Source organism: Notamacropus eugenii, chromosome 5 (genome assembly GCF_028372415.1).
Source record: "Notamacropus eugenii isolate mMacEug1 chromosome 5, mMacEug1.pri_v2, whole genome shotgun sequence".
Lineage (NCBI taxonomy): Eukaryota > Metazoa > Chordata > Mammalia > Diprotodontia > Macropodidae > Notamacropus > Notamacropus eugenii.
In genome coordinates this window covers 385,386,798-385,403,885 of record NC_092876.1, presented here as the reverse complement: position 1 = coordinate 385,403,885, position 17,088 = coordinate 385,386,798, and the positions used below count along the sequence as shown (strand labels likewise).

At 36.5% G+C, this 17,088-nt stretch overlaps 1 pseudogene; it reads right to left on the bottom strand.

The window, feature by feature from the left end:
* Nucleotides 1-14,311: 14,311 nt before the first annotated feature.
* On the bottom strand, nt 14,312-15,411 carry LOC140503049 (mitochondrial import receptor subunit TOM22 homolog pseudogene; annotated as a pseudogene).
* Between the last annotated feature and the right edge of the window lie 1,677 nt (nt 15,412-17,088).

Sequence of the window (17,088 nt, the reverse complement as noted above, 5' to 3'; positions counted from 1 at the left end):
CTAAAGTCCTAAACCTAATAACTTAATTTTTGACTTGACCTTGGATGCTCCCCTACCAACAATCTACAATTTGATAGATCTAGTATTAAGCTTACAAACCTTTTGACTCTAGGAAATTGCCACTAAGAGTAGGGACATTGCAGGGAAACAATATCTCCCCAACTTCATGTCAGTTCCAGGCAGGACTAGATTGTCAACTTGCACTCAGTGAGGCTTAGAGTCTGCCAGATGTCAGTGGAGAAATTGAGTCAGAAGACTCCTACCTCAACCCAGGCTGAACAGTCGCTCTCCTATCCTTCCCATGAGATCACCTTTTTCAGTTCATACCAGCATCTCACAGGCTTATGGGCATCATGGATTGGAGGCTCAGATCACCTTTGTTGCTAGCCATACCTGGAGTTAGACTCAGAAGAACAGTCACTTAATAGTCCCATAGCATCTTAAAATATCAAGTTTCAATAACCAGGTTTCAGATATGACTATAATTTCACATTGGCTATGGAACATCTTTTGAGGGAAGTCTTAAGTGGCTTACATGCCTTTCTATACCTGTTCTAGTTCCTTCTTTAATAACAATCATAAAATCAAATTTATCATTAAAACCTTAATTTTTCCATCAATGACAAATTTTACCCAAAGTTACCTGCCTCTAGGAGACTTAGACTAAAATTCATTTCCCTAAACTAAAGATGCCTCAGATTTAGTCTCAGTAATTAATTCAGTCAGTTGTTTTAATACTAATTACTTTTACATCACTTTGTAACATGTCCAATTTGTCTCCCTATCCCTCCCTTCCTCCCACCTCCTATTACCTTACATTCTGATTACCTCTTCCCTCAATAAGCCCTCCCTTCTATCACACCCCACCCTTCCCTTATCCCCATCTTCTCTCTTTTCTTGTAGGGCAAGATAAATTTATATACCCCATTACTTGTGTTTCTTATTTCCCAGTTATATTCAATAATAACTCTCAACATTCATTTCTAATACTTTGAATTCCCCCTTCCTTCCCTCTCTCCCTCCCTTCCCATTCCCACTGAGAAGGCAAGCAATTCAATACAGGCTATATATGTGTCGTTTTGCAAAAGACTTCCATAATAATCACGTTGTATAATACTAACTATATTGCCCTCTAACCTACTCTATCTTCCTTTATTTTTTTATTCCCTCATTTAACCTTGTCCCTTCCCAAAAGTGTTTATTTCTGGTTACTCCCTTCTCACATTTGCCCTCCCTTCTATCATTTCCCTCACTCTACTTGTTGTCTCCTCCCCTACTTTCCTGTAGTATAAGATAGATTTTCATACCAAATTTGGTGAGCACATTATTCCCTCCTTAAGCCATATGAGGAGAGAGTAGCTTCACTTTCCCTCTCTTCCTTTTCATCTCTCCTGATTAAACATAGCCTTTACTCTCTGTCTATATGTGTGTGTATGTGTGTGTGTGTGTGTATGTATGTACAATCCCTCCACCTTCTCAAATACTGAGAAGTCTCAAGAGTTATAAATATTTTCTTTCCGTGTAGGAATGTAAACAGTTCAGCTTTAGAAAGTCTTTTATCATTTCTCTTTCCTGTTTACCTTTTCAAGATTCTCTTGATTCTTGTGTTTGAAAGTCAAATTTTCTATATGGTTCTGGTCTTCTCAACATGAATACTTAAAAGTCCTCTAGATCACTGAATGACCATTTATTCCCTTACACTCAGTTTTGCTGGGTAGGTGATTGTTGATTTTAATCCCAGTTGCTTTAACTTCTGGAATATCCTATTCCAAGCACTTTGATCCCTTAATGCTTAAGTTACCAGATCTTGTGTTATCCTGATTGTATTTCCACAGTACTCAACTTGTTTCTTTCTAACTGCTTGCAATATTTTCTCCTTGACTTTGGAACTCTGAAATTTGGTCACAATATTCCTAGGAGTTTCTCTTTTCAGGTCTCTTTTAGGAGGTGATAGGTGGATTCTTTCAATATTTATTTTGCCCTCTGGTTCTAGAATATCAGGACAGTATTCCTCAATAATTTCATGGAAGATAATGTCTAGGCTCTTTTTTTGATCATGGCTTTCAGGTAGTCTCATAAATTTTAAATTGTCTCTCCTGGATCTATTTTCCAGGTCAGTTGTTTTTCCAATGAGATGTTTCACATTATCTCCTATTTTTTTCAAGCTTTTGGTTTTGTTTTCTAACTGCTTGGTTTCTCTCATAGTCATTCATTTCCCTGAACTCAATTCTCTCTTTCAGAGAATTATTTTGTTCAGTGAGCTTTTGAAACTTCTCCTCCATTTGGCTAATTCTATTTCTTAGTGCCTCCTTCTCCTCATTGGCTTTTTGGACCTCTTTTTCCAATCAAGTTAGCCTCTTTCTAAAGGTGTTATTTTCCTCAGTATTTTTTTCTTTTTGATTCTCCTTTAGCAGGGTGCTAACTCGCTTTTCAAGTTCTTGCATTGCCTGAGCCCAATTTAAGTTCACTTTGGAGACCCTAGAGGCAGGGGTCTTAACTTTCTGTGACAATAAGCCTTGTTCTTCCTCATCTGAAAGGATGGGAGGAGACACGTATTCACCAAAAAAGTAACCTTCAATGGTTGTTTTTTCCCCTTTTTTTGGGCATTTTCCCAGGCAGTTACTTGACTTCTGAATCCTTTGTTAAGAGATTAGACTCAGCTGCCTGGTTCCCCTGGGCTTTGGGTGGGGAGGGGATGTCACTCAGGTCTGGGGTTTAGATTGGCTGCTCCCTACCACCAGATTCTTTAAGCTGAGCCACATGAACAATCAATCCAATTTAATTTTTCATTTTTAACATAGTTCATATCACATAACACAATTCCAACTTTTGGTCAGGCGATATTTCTTTTAAAGCATTTACAATATAGATTCCAAATGTCAGATCTAGGCTTTCTTTGATTGTGGAGCTCATTTATTTTTTTCTTTCTGTAGAATCAAAGCTTATTGAATGGGCTAAGACAAAGAAGTTACCTGTGCTGGCCCATATCATTAAAAGATCCCTTGAACATTGTAAGGGCCAGGCCAAAAATTCTGGTTAAATCTAGAAATGTGGCTATAATGACTGATTTTTAACAATAAAGGTCTTAAGAATCACCTAGAAGTATCATTGAAACTTTGCTGATGACATCTCTTTCAAGGAATAGCAAATGCTCATGTCAATAATAGTTCTCTTCTATTTATCCATATTTAGGATATATGAGGCATTCAAGGAAAGCTAGCACCTCTGGTCTGTAGGCTTGCCAAGTCCTTTTCAGGGCTGCTCATGTATCTTTGCTGTCCACCTGTCACCCAACTTTTACCTGATGCTCCAAAAAGCTGTATCATGTGCACTGACCACACCACAGGAAAACCAGCTAAACCAAGTTGAGGGTAATCAACAGGACTCAAACCCATCTGTGAGTTAGAGGGATGTTTACTCCAAGCATGTGAAGACTTCTCCCTGTGAAATAAGTGGATGAGAATAATTTGTTTCAGTAGTCATAAACATGGCTGAAGCAAGCATTGTGGAGCACTTAGAGCTTGGTCATACATCAAAGACACCAAGGTCATCCACTATATCCTGGTCGTGCTACTGGATTTCAATGACAGAAAGAGAGAATGAGTCTGGTGACTTCGTGCAGCTCGATCTCATTTAAATACAATTCATGCACAAGTCAAGACATCATCCAATGATCTTTGAACAGCATTCACATTTACCAAATAGTCTGAGACAATATGGTTGAACTCATTCAAGAAACCATTTATTCTTGAAAAAAGTATCACTTAGTAAACAATGTCAGATGAGGATCTGATGAAGGACATAGAAATGGTTAACTTGAAGTAGAAAAAATACAGGAGGACTTGATAATTATCTTCTAGTAATTAAAGGTGCATATGCCATAACAAAACGTGTTCTTCTTAACCCTAAAGGGTATAATCAGAAGTTATAAGTAGAGGCTTCCATCAGGAAAATTGTAATTCAATATAATATTGATTCAAATCATAATATTTGGTATGAGGATAAATTTTCTAATAATCCCAACTATCAAAAAAAACAGACACTGATGTTCTTGGTTGTGCTCAGCCAGAGAAATGAGTGACCCATATTAGGTGGTACTGTAAACAAACAGTCAATCAATGAATGTTTTTAAGCACTTACTATGTACCAGAGTACAAAGTGCTTCAGGTACAAATAAGGTTAATGCAAAAGAAGCTCTATGCTCAAGACCTGATTGACTAAATCATCTCAGATCCTGTATCATCTCTTCTCCTGTTTATCATCCTGCTAACATTAAGATTCTATGACTTCAATTGAATCAATTAATAGTGTGATGGCAATCAAAATAGGATCTTTCACTGCTTTTGTTTTAGTATAATCAAGTGCCTGTGACTGAGTCTTGCCTTTGTAAATCAAGAGTATAAGGAGTGAAGTACAGAAACAGTTTCTTTAATTCCAAACAGTGTGTCTATTGTATTGTTAATTTTTTTAATGAGCCTGATCTTCCTGGGAAGTTTGATTAGAGGAATTGTTTTGTTGGAGGGTCCTAAGTACCTTTTGTTTTTTCTTTTGAGTCACTGGATCAAAGGGTTGTGCTGACCCCTGGCTCTAAATAAGGTATAAATACTCTAAGTTGAGGGTTTACTTTGGGGCTTAGTTTTGGCAAGAAGGTTTCAGTGCCACATGAGGAATCTGGGGAAGCCATTAAAGTAGCCCCCCCCAGCTTTGAGAACCCACATGTTGTGCTTCCCTCTGTGGTAACTATGATCAGACAGTTGGGGTCCAATTGTCTGTTGAAGTCACGATGAAGCCATGTCTCTTAGTCTTCTGATTTCTCTGTATTTTCTTTGAAATTCAGGGTGCTGACTCCCTGAACTAACGGAATGATATGTGTACTTGGTTAAAGGAATGATATATTTGCTTGATTAAAGTGATTGCTAATCCCTTGAAAGTTGCTTTCCTTTATGAATGCAGATCTAAGAACCTCTGATAGCAGCCCCTCCCCGCATGTATGTTGGGTTGCTTACTACTACAAATAGTTCATTAAATCCAACTCATATTTTGATTTGTAAGATGGGAAAAGAAGACAAAGCCAAGAGATATATCCCAGAAGAATTGTTTCCTGAAGTGCTCCTTATTACTCTGCTCATGTAACATCTTGTTAGTCATGACCCTGCTAGCTAGTAGAGATGTAATTTGATCAACTGTCTTTTCTTGAATATTCAAAGCAGCAAAACAGCTTCCATATTGCAAGATATGCCAACTTAGAGTATGGTCAATGGAGGTGGTATCCCTCAGTTGAACTGTTATACTCTTTGTCTTTATCTTATGTATACAGGTAAAGTTGCCTCTGTGACTCACTGACAACCACTCATTCCTTATAACTTTTTTCTTAGAAGAATCCATGTGAGTAAGCAGGCTGTTTCCCCACTTCCAACACAATTTCCAAACCGTCAGACTAGAAATAGTACCTGTTATTAAATTATTATTTTTCTTTTCATGGTTGAACAAATAGATTTCTGACTCTCCCTTGGTATCTCTTTTCCTTCCTTCCATTCATTCTTCCTTCTCTCCTTTTCTCCCTCCCTTCCTCTGACCAATGTGAATAAATTTAAAATTTTCTTTTTTAAGAAATTAAAAGATGATAGTAATCATAATTCACTTTCACACTTCATTTTAAGATTACAAGTTCCCCAGGCATCAAATAGACATTAAATTATCTTTAAATCTATAAGAATCATAATGAATGGGAACTGCTATATTTTTGAAAGATATTCAACAACAAGGATAATTACCAAAACTGTTTTCATATTAGTCATAAATTAGCCAGCACATTCCATTTCACAAAATATCCAATTCTGGAAACATTCCACTTTTTTTTGTTTTGCTATCTTGTGATAATTTCATTTAAAATGCAAAAACATTACTGGTTAGCACCTCTAAGCTAGAAGACAAATACTTTCAGGGAGTCTGTAGGAAACTCTTCACATAAAAAAAAAAAAAAAGATGAGTTTAGAATAAGTAGAAGTTTATGTTTTTTAAAGAATCTCTCATTTTATTCCTGGAATAAGCCTTTAGCTATCATGTCACTTTCATCACAATCCAGAAACCAAATGAATCTATCAGATGTCAGCCATTTTGGGGAAAGAGAATCTCAAATTTGAATCTCAAAGACTCTCCAGGTTAAATAAAATTTGTTTATTAGACTTCGGAATGCCATGAAAAACTGATCCATCTGCTTTGATTGATGTGGGCATGGAAAGCAAACAGAAGTTCTAGAATCATTTTGAATTATATGCATATCTCAAGCCCCTAGCAGTAGCCCTGCTTCATACAATAAAGTGATAAATTAAAACCGGTAATAATTAAAGTGATACCAGTTTGAACTAAATGAATGCCTTTAAGCAGTTTTCATCTCAGATCATCAAATGACAATTGCTTTCATTACTTTTTAGCGAAAACAAAAAATAAAATTTAGTTGTTTTATTTTAAAGAATATTTCAAATGGTCAAAAAACTGAGTGCTTACATCAGCAATATTTGAAGAAAAACCTTAAGGCATGTGAACATAAGAGATCAAAGCAAGCATACTTAATAATGAAAATTTCTACCTATATTATAGTAGTGGTTTTCTATTCACTTAATCCCTCAGCTTCAATTATATACAGGAATTAAAATAATTCAATATTATAGGATTATTATGAGGAACGATTTTAAACTTTGAAGTGTTTTATAAATATTAGTTATTATTTGTCCTGAAAGTGAATTTTTTTTTCTTCTGAGTATTACTAGTTTCTTGACAATCAGGCACAATGCTGCATATGATTTTAAGAAAAGTGAATGTACAGAAATAAGAATGTACAAAACATCTAGTGGAGTGCTTATTCATAATGCAAAGGGATTCATTAGTTTAATAAAGATAATTCACTAAAGGATTTCTCTAAATGCCAAGTTCCCCTAGCGTTACTACCTTAAAAGCAGAAATTAATTCATTCAGAAGAAAACTATCGGAAGATATAGCCTTCTCATTCACAGTAGGGGAAAACTCCTCTACAAGACTGGGTACTGCCTTCTTCATTTGAAAGACAGTGTGGTAGAGAAGAAAGAGTAGAGGAGTCTGATATTTGGTAAGAGCTTTGCTTCTTTTTAGAAGTGTGTCCTTAGGCAAGTCACTCAGAATCTCCAAATAGTAATTTCCTTTTCTGTAAAATGGGGAAAATGGTACTTTTACTACTACCTATGACTTCACAGGATTATTTTTGTGAGGATAGAATGAAATAACACATGTAAATTGCTAAGTAAATGTAGACAATGTTTATCTAGAAAGTAAAAAAAAATCCTTAATTGTACTTCAAGATCAGTGATGCGTTCAAAATTCCTTCACTGACACAGATGGCAACCATTCTGTAATTGGGAAGTTGTCTTCCTGAGCTTCTATGACTTGAAATATTTATCACGCTGTGGCAATCCTCTTGATGAATCTTGCTGAACTTGGACTGGACTTCAGACACCAGATAAGCAGGCTGTTCCCATACCTGAAAAGGAGAAATTAGCACCACTTAAAAATGCTTAATACTATTTCTGGCTTCTAGTTATACTCATTTCTGATGTCTATCTTTATTTCTCCATGGATTGTAAGACGGTGGCAGAAGACTCATAGAGGAGAAAATAATTTCATTTTATTTTTTAAATTTAATATATTTTATTTCATTAATTTTTCACAATTGTGTGTATTTTTTTTGGCACTCATATAAAAAATTGAGTTCACAAATTTCTCTCTCTCTCCTGCCCCCTTACCTCCTTGAGAAGACGAGCAATTTGAAACTGAATGTACAAATGAAGCCATACAGAGCATATTTCCCTATTAGCATGCTGCAGAAGAAAACACAGACAAAATAAAAACAAGAAAAACAAAGAAAGTTTAAAAAGTATGCTTTGATCTGCATTCAGAGTTCATTAGCTCTCTCTCTGGAAGTGGATAGCATTCTTCACTATAGGTTGGTTTGTTTTGTTTTGTTTTTTTGTCTTGTATCAGTCTGGATCAGAATAGCTAAGTCTTTCACAGTCAATCATACTTAAAATTTTGCAGTTCATTGTACATTACATGTACAATGTTCTCCTGCTTCTACTCACTTCATTTACATAGGTTCATATAAGTCTTTCCAGGTTTTTTTTGAAACTTTCTTGCTCATCATTTTTTTTTTTTTTGCCCAGTAGTGTTCACAATAGTATAGAAATTATATGGATGAATATGTTTTCATTACAAGGAAGAAACCTGAAACATTCTGAGTAAAGGGGAAGTCTGAACAAAACTGGGAAACCAGCGGGGAAATTATGACCATTAGAGATAGCTTGAAATTTGAGCTATGTCAGAAAAAGAAGTCTTTAAAAAGAGGAAGTCCAGAAAAGTCAAACTTAACCTAATTCACCTTCCAGTTATCTAACTTTACAACCTTGGATTCAACCTTGACTGCCTCCTTCCACAATGATATCCAATAAGTTGTTTCCTCAACATCTGTCAAACTAGCCTCCTCTCTATTTACACTGTCACCACCACAGTTCAGATCCTTATCTCTCTTTACTGACATTTCTGCAGTTGTCTCCAAATTGACACCACCCCCATTTCTAGTCTTTTCTTCTCTCCAATACATTTTCCATATAGCTGACAGGATAATCTTCGTAAGGCACAAGTCCTGCCATATCACTGCCTGCTCAAAATTCTTCAGTAGTCTTCTGTTGCCTCTAGGATAAAATAAAAATGCCTTAGTCTGGCCTCAAATGCCCTCTAAAATCTGTTTCCAATTTTCCTTGCTAGACTTATTTTATCTCATTCCCCTCACATAACCTTTGCCTGATCCAAACTGACTTATCAGCTGATCTCCAAACTGGATATTTCATCTCCTGCCTCTGTTCACTCATGCAGGCCTAGTATGTACTTTCTCCTCATCCATCACTTTCTGATTAATTTTCTTTCTTCAAGGCTCAGCTCATTAAGTTTTTTTCTGGTCCCCCAATTTTTAGTGCTTTCTTTCTTTTCAAATTACTTTATATTTATTGAGTTGTTTATATGTAGTATCTCTCTCCTTAAGAAAAACGTAAGATCCTTGAAGGCAGGCACTGTATTTACATCCTTGTGGGCTAGTAAACAGGCTACACAGACATGGAAAATTCTTTAATGGGTCTCTGATATATTATCTTTATTAGGACAAATCTCAGATTTCATACATCTTACTATCATGTGGGATTCCTCTTCAAGTTCTCACATAATTCTTTAGCATATGACACCCAACATGCATATCACCTCCTACGTGCTTTTATACATTTTGTGGATACTGGTGCAGACTTCAGGCTGCCTATTATTCCTCTTTCTCTATATGTGTTTTGCTTGCCTCTTCTGTCAATTATTTATTTCCTTGATGCAGTTCCTTATTCAACCTATGAAACCTTATTCAACAAGTGAAAATTGAATCGATAGTTGTAATAAATTTTAAGGAGCAAATCCCTAGTATCTCTGAAGTTTTAGAGGCCATTTAACAAATTGACCCAATTTTCCCTCTCAGTCATTCAAAACCTTTAGCAATAGACAATAACAAAGGCATTTACTTGCAAATAATGACCCACCTGGACAATATCAAATCACTTTTTAATGAAATCTCATTGAAATAAAAAGAGGTGGCTAAGAAGAATGCTCTCCATATCCAACTTACCTTTATTGTGCAATAAAAATTTTGAAAAAAAAAATACTGAAGATGTATGTGTTTTGGTGGGTTAACTCACTATGTCTGAAAAATCTCAAGGAGATTTGGGTAAGATTTTTTTTTTTTTAATGGAAACCTAAATTTGTCTCCAGTTTATGGTTCTGAACTTCAAAAAATTAAAAACAAACTTCATTGTCTTTGGCAAATCAGTGAAAGGAATATAGAAATCGTCAATAAAGATGCAAGTAAAATAAAAAAGGTTTGAATTATTAACTGGACAGAAGAAAACCCTAGTCATTTGGCTTTGTGGTCATCCTAATTATCCTGATTTTAAAAAAAAACAGTTTTCTGTGACACTGTTCTCTCTTGGTTCATCTTCTGCCTGTGGGATGGCTCTTCAGTTTCCTTTGTTGACTCTTTATCCATGTCATACTTATTAACTATGTGTATTCCTCAAGACTATCCTAGGCCTTATACGTTTTTTTTTGGATATACCTGGTAGTGATTTTATTGGTTCTCATGGTTCAAGATTTAATTATGCTCTCTATATTGATGATTATCACCTCTCTCTCTCCTCCTTTACATAATATATGTGTATGTATGTATACTCACAAACCAACAAAATTTTATTAAGTGCCTTATCATTATTATTTTTAATGTAATAGGGTGCTTGCCAAGCTCATTTCATTTTGTCCTCACAACAACCCTAAGAAGACAGAAGCCCTGCAGTTCTAAATATCTAGCCCTAGCTCATCCTCTGAGTACCAGTTCATATTGTGTGTCCCTTAGTATCTCAAACTCATCATATCCATAATGAAACTAATTATCACATCCCCCAGATCTACCCCCATTCCAAACTTCCCTATCACTGACAAGTACATCACCATCCCTCTCAATAACTCAGGTTTATGACCTCGGTGTTATCTGGGACTCCTCTTTTTCACTTACCCAGTATATGAAATCAATCATTAAATCTTGTAATTTCTTTCTTTACATCTCTCATATCCATTCATACAACTACCCACCTACTTCAGGCTCTTATCATCTCTCATCCAAGTTATTGTGAAAGCCTTGTAACTTTTCACCCTGCCTTAAGCATCTCCCTTCACCAATCCATCCTTCCTATAGCTGCCAAAGTCATGTAATTCTGACAATATCACTCCCCTGCTCAAGGAACTCGAGTGGCTCTATGTTATCTTCAGGATCAAATATAAACTGCCATGTTTGGAATTTAAATCTCTCTCCTTTTTTCCAGGCTTCTTAAATATTATTCTCCTCATACACTTTATGATCCTGTTGTTCTATTTCCTTGCATATAACATTCCATCTTTCACTGCCAAGCCATTGAACTAGTTGTTTTTATAAAACAAATGTTTTCTGTCTTTACATCTGCCTCCTTTTAGAATCCCTGGCTTCCTTCTTCAGGAAGTCTTTTCTGTCAGTTTCCCTAGGTGCTGGTACCTTCTCTATTCTAAGGTTTCCTTCAATCTCTTTTATACATACATACATACACACACACACACACACATGCTCACCCACACAAATATACATACCTACATATAGATTTATAGATATGGAGGCAGATACATGGCTTAGTGCATAGAGTGCTGGGCCTGGGGCCAGGAAGAACTGAATTCAAATCAAGCCTCAGATACTTACTATCTTTATGACCCTTGGCAAGTCATTTATCCTCTGCTTGCCTTATTCCCCTGAAGAAGGAAATGGCAAAGTAGCCCAATATCTTTGCCAAGATAATCCCAGGGACAGCATTGGCATGGGCTCATAAAGAATTGGATGTGACTCAATGACTGAACAACAAGAAACACACACACACACATATATGCACAGACTATGCAGTGCATAAATACATGTATGTACATGTATGAGTAAGAGAAGAGAGCACCATATGTAGGGAAGGAGGCCAAGTGTGGTCATTGTGTGTCTCAAAGGCAGGCAGAAGAGACATCTCTAGAATTTAGAACTCAAAATATTATAGAAATGAATATTTAAAACTAAAAATAAATAAACATCTAAAAATTCAAAAAATGATTATATTTGTTATAATTTATAATAAAATCTTCCATTTTATCCTATTATGATCAATCAATAAGCATATTTAAGTGTATATTCTATATCAGGCATCATTTCAATAGTTTTTTCAGTTATTTCATGCTTTTTAAATTAATTTTCTAGGATTCTCTAAGTATACCATCACATCATCTGCGAAGAGCAATAGTTCTTTTTCTTCTTTGCTTATTCTAATTCCTTCAATTTCTTTTTCTTCTCATTGCTAAAGCTAACATTTCTAATACAATATTGTATAACAATGTTGATAATGGAAATCCTTGTTTCACCCAAATATTATTGGAAATGCTTCTATAAATGCTATCATATTAAAAAATCAAAGCAAGAAAATGGGTAATTCTTTGGTGATTTAACATCAGAAATTGACAGGTTATCATACATGTGAAGCAATGTGAAGCTAGGAAATAATTCAATTGTTAGGGATTCCATCAGTTGAGGTAAGGAGAAATAAAGCTATTCCCAAAACAATTTTTTAAATTTAAAATCCTTAAAAGTAATGAAAATAAGTCACCCTCCATGGGAACATGATACAGTGAATGCACATTGGATTTGAATTCAGAAACATGTTCAAGTGTTTGCTCTGCCTGTTAATATGCATATGACATAGAGTCAGCAATTTGCCCTCTCAGGGATACCCACACACAGACATACAGATACAGAAACACACACACACACACACACACACACACACACTTTCCCACATTAGAATATAAATTGCTTAAGATTAAGGATTCCTTTTTTTTTTTTTACTTTTTTCCTCTTTATCCTCTTAGCTTAGCACAGTGTCTGACAGAATAAATACTTACTAAATGCTCATGTAAAGTGGAAGATTTCCTAAATTATAACAAGTGTGATTACATTAAAGTTCCCCATCTGTAAAATGAGGAGGTTAGATTAGATGGTCTTTCGGTTAGTTTTCTTTAGCTGTAAATCAATCTGATGAATCCAATGGCCCTCCAGGAATAGGAATGCCATGTTTTTTATATAGTAGATTTCTATTCAAGTTTGTTTTCAGCTCCCTTTCACTTTTGTAACTAGTCATCATGAACTTCAATGGCAAATACTCTAAAGAGCCAAAATATACATTTTTTTAAAGAAAAATTTATGCTAAGTCTTGAAATAGTGTTGATTCAGTGAATTCATTCTGGTGATTTCTTTATTTCATACAATTCTTTATTTGGAAGCAGTTAAAGAGGAAAAAAGGCTACCCATGAGAATATAATCATTTTCTTCCCTTCATCTTTATGTAAAGACAGTTGTCATGGACACAGTTTAATAGAAGCTTGGGTGCAGAAAGAGATGTGGGGGCTAGAAAGATTGAGATGCAAGAAAAGGCACAAAAAATAAACACGAGAAAATCCAAGAAGAAGACGGGAGCCAGATTAAAAAGGAGGTTGAAGAAAAGTAATCAGTCATATGAATGTTAAAGAATTATGGAACCCATAGGGTTCCTCATAATCTGCCTAATTAAGTCAAGACTGAGTCCAGCATTCAAGCTCTTCCACAGTCTGAAGCTATCCACTATTCCCTTCATCTTATACATTCTCTTCAGTCAAATACTTACCACCCTAGCCAACCAGTAGAGACTACTCCCCAAATATGTTCATCATTCTGTATCTGGGTCTTTGCTCACACCATATTCTTTACTTGTAATATTCTTCTACCCAACTCCTCCCAGCTAATTCCTTAACCATATTTAAGACCCTGGATGCCACCTCTTCTATGAATTATTCCTTGATCCACTCTCATGAATAAATACGGTCTCTTTCATATAATATTTTGTAATATCCAAAGACAATGGCTTTCTGGATGTTTCACTAACAAGATATTCCATCTCTCTGCTCTGAGCATTTTCTCTGGCTGTCCCCTATGCCTAGAATGTTCTTCTTTCTCATCTCTACCTACTGACTTCTCTGGCTTCCTTTAAGTCCCAGTTGAAATTCCATCTTCTCCAAGAATTTCCCAACCTCTCTAAATTCTAGTGCCTTTTTTCTTGTTTCCTATTGATCTTTCATTTAGCTTGTTTGTACATAGTTCTTTGGTTGTTGTTTCCCCAATTAGATGAATTCCTTCAGAGAAAGGACTATCTTTTGCCTACTTTCATATCCCTAGTGCTCAGCACAGTGCCTGATGCATAATAGGCATTTTATCAATGTTTTTGACTATTATTCCTTTGTCTATATACACATACATACATATGCTTATCTCCATTTTCAAGTGTAGACAGAGTAGCCATATATGTAGGGAGTTCATCTTTTCTTAATCATCATTTTCAGGAAACTATTGTCAGTGTTTTTTCCTTTCTCTTTGGTATCATTCCCTCCTTTAGATACCATTTAAATCAATTCCTCAATGCCCTCACAATTGTAGCACTTCTAGCATGTATCTCCTCTATAGAGTACTCCTAAAGTCTTAGAGCAGTTTTAAACTGCTTGATACGGTTTAGCTATTGTGTTCTCTTTAGTGCCATTTCTATGATCTCTGTTAACAGTCAGATGCAATGATATTAGGTACAAGAATGGTGCTTCCACCATTTGTTTTTGGAGTTGGAATAATTTTTAATATTTAATACAAAACATTAACGCTGATTTTCTCATACCATTGCTTTACAGGGCAAACAAAACCAGCCAGCATACCAGAAGGAAGCCACGACTCCTCCACCTTGCACTCTGCCCCCCATCCCAGCCTCCAGAACACACAGATTCACAGTGACTCTTGTCACCCCCACATTTCTTGCACTAGGTCTGATGGAGATTCTCCCCTGACAGTTCTCAATGAATGGTCAGGAGTATTTAGGGTTGCTGACTTCAGTTTCCCCAGGAAAAGGTAAGGAATCCCTTGACAACAGCTTACCAACGGGGATGGGGAGGCCAGAGCAGAGGTGGGGGTCACTGCATCCTTGCATTCCCTTGTATCAGAGGAGGAGCACTGAAGAAAAACCCTCAAGCCAGTGCGGAGGGCAGAGCTAAGAGATGGACACTTCTAGTGAGGGGGTGGGGAGGATTCTGCCCATGGTGTGAAGATGGTTCAACATGCCCCCCAAAACCCAGAACAAACAAAAAACATTTCAAATAACCAACAGTCTGCAAACAGTTGAACGTGAAACTTTCCGCTCTCCAACACAGTCAGATGTAGCGGATTTTCTCCAAATCTTTCCGGGAAGTGCAGGTAGGGCCCCCCCACATCCCTCGGGACAGCCCCGTGTTAGGACCAAGGAGGATCTGCCGCTGCTGGAGTTGCTGCTGCTGCTCCAGCTGCAGCTTCTCCGTCTCAAAGACAACGGGCAGAACGAGGATCATGAAGGAGGTGGCCCCGATCCACAAGGCTGCCCTGGAGAACTTGTACATTTTCTGGGCCACCGTGAGGGAGAGGTCAACGGTGGCTCCCGCGGCGGACCGCAGGGTCTCCGGGAACATCTCGGTGAGGCCCCACAGTCTCTCGGCCAAGGTCTCATCAGGCTCGTCCTCGTCGTCCCCGTCCTCCAGCTCGCCCTCCACCTTCTCGGCTTCGCTCTTCTGCATCAACCCCGCGGAACCCGACGGCGCGGAACCCGACGGCGAGGCGGCCGAGGCGGTCACCGAGGTGGCCGACGAGGCGGTGGCCATGGCTCTGGGGGCACCGGAACGGGAAGATCGGCACCGTTCTTTATGGGAGGAAGCAGTTGGTGGGAATACCTATTTCAAGTTATTTCCATCTTCCATCTATTTGCAGTCCATTTTCATCCTTGATGCCTTTGGGGTGACTTGGTCTGGTTGCATATCTTTCCAAGGTTTTTTTAGACAAGTTCTATCACTACTTTTCTCTGATGTATGAGATGGTATTGTCCCTAAACATCCAAAGTCATTCTTAAAATTTTGCAAATGAGTTTGTATTTTAACATAGTTTTGCCTCGGCTGATCATTTCTTCTATTTCTGTGTGCCAAGTAAGTCTAATGCTTGCTGGTTACCGTGCTTTTTACAGTCTTTTGGTCTCCTTATAGCAATTAATTAATATTGGTTTAACTTTTGGATAAACTAATTATATTAAATTTCAATATGATTACTATTATTCATTTCCTTACTAAAAAAAAACATTCAGGGTTAAATCTTAATTGTGTGCTATTTTTTTTTAATGGAATGTAATTTTTTTCAATTACAATTCAATTTCAATTTCAATAAACATCAATTTTCTCTCCTACTCTCAATTGGAAAAGAAAAAAACAACTGTTGAAATTAACATACATGGTCAAGCAAAACAAATTCTTGCATTATCCACATCTAAAAATATGTTTTTTATTCTGCATCTTACACCTGTCACTAGAAATGTGCTAGAAAGTCAAGCTTGCACGAGCTCATTGTTAAATTTTCAGTGTGAACAATTAAGCTACATAGATGAACAATTGTTACAAATCAGAACTTGGTTTTTATTTTATTGTCTAGACTTAAGAAAGTGTGAATAATGAATATTAAACTTAAAGGTGCATGTATGCATATTTTCATTTTTCCTGAGAGTTTCATTGTTAAGCATCTACCAGAACACTGCCATATTGTTTCATGGACATTGCCTGAGTTAAGGCAGGAATGCAGAAGAAGGTCTAGGAAATGAAGTCAACCAAAGACTGGAGGCCTGTTGGCTCTAGGCTGCTACTTCTGCTTCTGCTGCCAACAACAACAAGTGCTTATATAGCGTTTATGTTTACAAAGTGCATTTCATTCATTATCTTATTTCAGTCTTAAAATATCCCTGCCTATAAGTTTCCTTTCAGGAAGAAATGAATAGCAGATTTCTTCATTAGTCTTCTGGCATCAGGGTTGGTCATTGCATTGATGAGAGGACTTAACTTCTTGCAAAGTTGTTTGTCTGTCCAATGTCATTGCTGATGTATAAATGGTTCTCCTTGTTTTGTTCACTTTCCATCAGTTCATAAAAGTGTTTCTAGGTTTCTTTGAATCTATTCTTTTCATTGTTGTTTTTGTTCAATGGTATATAATACGTATTGTTCATATACATAGTTTGTTCAGTTGGTGAGCATACCCTTAGTTCAGAGTTCTTGAGTCTACAGAAAAAGCAGCTTTAAATATTTTTGTATATATGGATTATTTTCCTGTTTTATTGATCTCTTTTGGCTATAGACCTAGTAATCTACAGTAATAGTGCCGGGTCAGATGATAGACAAAGTTTATTGATTTTTTTTTAATTCCTTTCTTTTTTCTTTTAAATTTAATATTTATTGTTTTCCCGAATTACATGTCAAAACAATTTTAACATTTTGTTTTTAATTTTTGAGTTCCAAATTTTCTCCCTCCCTATCTCTCCTTCCCCTTCAGTCAGAAGGCAAGCAATTTGA